The sequence below is a fragment of the Phascolarctos cinereus genome, unplaced genomic scaffold, assembly GCF_003287225.1.
Source record: "Phascolarctos cinereus isolate Bilbo 61053 unplaced genomic scaffold, phaCin_HiC Scaffold_9;HRSCAF=440, whole genome shotgun sequence".
NCBI lineage: Eukaryota > Metazoa > Chordata > Mammalia > Diprotodontia > Phascolarctidae > Phascolarctos > Phascolarctos cinereus.
In genome coordinates, this window is record NW_027556402.1 from 178478717 (window position 1) to 178480802 (window position 2086).

Here is a 2086-nt window from a genome sequence, read left to right on the forward strand (position 1 = left end):
CTTTTATAAAATGAGTGAATAGGCACCCCCAGAGTAGATGCAGATGAGATTCTCCCACTGCCACTGCCCCCATGGCTGCTGCTGCTTCTACTGCTGCCATTTCTTTAGCCTCAGCTTCTTCAGAGTCTCTAGCATATTGAATAGCTATGGAGGACTACATAGAAATAGAGAAAACTGAGGGAAGGCACCTATAGTGTTACACATATAGAGACTGATTAAAACTATAAGTCTGATGGCAGCCATAAAGAATATTAGATTAGAAAGCAAGGAGGGTATTCTCTATGTACTACAATAGGGGAAATTTCTCTATTGAAAGAACTTCATCATAGTCAGTCTTCAAGATATACTCATGCAAGACTGTACCTCATTTCTGAATTCCTTTCCATGGATCTCAAAAAATAGTTGGATTCTATCCCTCCTGGCCTATAGGTAGACTCTTGATGTTAAAAGTTATTTGTGCTGAATCTTTAAGGTCACTATCTTTTGTCACTCATGAAGAGATATGCATAGGGATTTAAAACCTCAAAATCTGTTAATAGATGATAAAGGAGTAGTGAATCTAACTGAATTTGGACTTTTGAATGCCTATAAGGGTATATACACATGAGGTGGTAATACTGTGGTATAGGTCTTTGCAAGTATTGCTAAAGTCTGCTAGATATTCCACACCAGTAGATATTTGGAGTACAAAAGGAAATGGCAAATCAGTCCAGAATCTTTGCCAAGAAAACCCAACATTGGGTTATGAAGAGTCAGACACAACTGAAATGACTGAACAACAACAAAGACATTTGGAATATAGGCATGATATTTACTGAATTAGCAGCCAAGCAGCCACTTTTCTATGAAGATTTTGAAACTGATCAATTCTTCAGAATCTTCAGGGTTTGGTGAACTTTTAAATATTTGTAAGGCCAAAAGTTGAATCACTGCAGAATTCTACTAATATATTCCCTAAGTGGAAACCAGAATACCTGACATTACATGTCAAAAATCTGGATGAGCAATATTGTGTCCATCTCATCAATATAGCCATTTTCTATAAATAAAACTGTAAATCCAAAAAAATTAGGGATTGTAATTCCTATTACACCTACTTTTCAAGGTTACTTTGAGCCTCATGTGAAGTAATTTATGGAAAACCAGAAATGAAACTGTTAGTAATTATTACTGTTTCTCCTGAATAGGTGATCTTTTCAACTGCCAGTTAGTAGGATAAATAAAGCCTAGTTGTGAATCCCCAAGGTGGCACATCACCTTTACTTTAGCAAATTTACAACCCATAAGATACAAGTAGCTCAGTGCAAATGGTGGCAGCTAGATTCAGTAGCAGATAAAGAACCAGAATTTGAGTCAGGAAGACCTGAGTTCAAATCCAATCTCAGACAATTACTAGTTGTGTGATTCTAAACAAGCCACTTAATCTCTTTCTGCCTCAGTTTCCTTATCTATAAAAAAAGGGAGGGAGATAAAAATAGCACCTACCTCCCAGGGTTGTTATAAAAAGAAAATGGGGGTAATATTTTTAAAGTACTTTGCAAACTTTGAAGTACTATATAATTTTAGCTATTGTTACTATTACTATTTGTTATTTTTATTTTTTGAAGTTTTAAATTACTATTTATATTTTAAAAATATAAAACTATTTTTTACTATTTATTATTATTATATCCCACTAAGATTGTATTTGTGCTTTGTAGAGGATAGGTCTCTTTCAGAAATGAGTAGGTCCTCATACACCTTATAAAGGAAATGAGGCTTTCAGTAACTCATCTGGATATGAAAAGCCAGCAGAGACAATGAGTACCCCAACCCTATCCCTCCACAGATTTCCTTTATAATTTTCCCTAGCCATTTATTTGAGTAGACCATCAGGAGAACCTTCAAGTTTTTTGTTTATTTGTCTCGGTTTGTTTTTAAATCCATGAACTCTGAAATTCAGAGCTTTTTTAATGAATACTGGGTAAATGGTCATTGCTTGATTATGGCCAAGCCTGCAGAGATGAGGATTTGGAAAATGGACTGGATAGCTCCCACGAATTAGGGTAAGGTCTCTCACTAAGTAGATCTATCCATGTGAAAGAAA

General features: G+C 35.3%; 1 pseudogene; it reads left to right on the forward strand.

Annotated features, from left to right (window-relative positions):
- The first annotated feature begins 232 nt into the window (after positions 1–232).
- On the forward strand, positions 233–1049 carry LOC110213280 (cyclin-dependent kinase 1-like; annotated as a pseudogene).
- The last annotated feature ends 1037 nt before the right edge of the window (positions 1050–2086 follow it).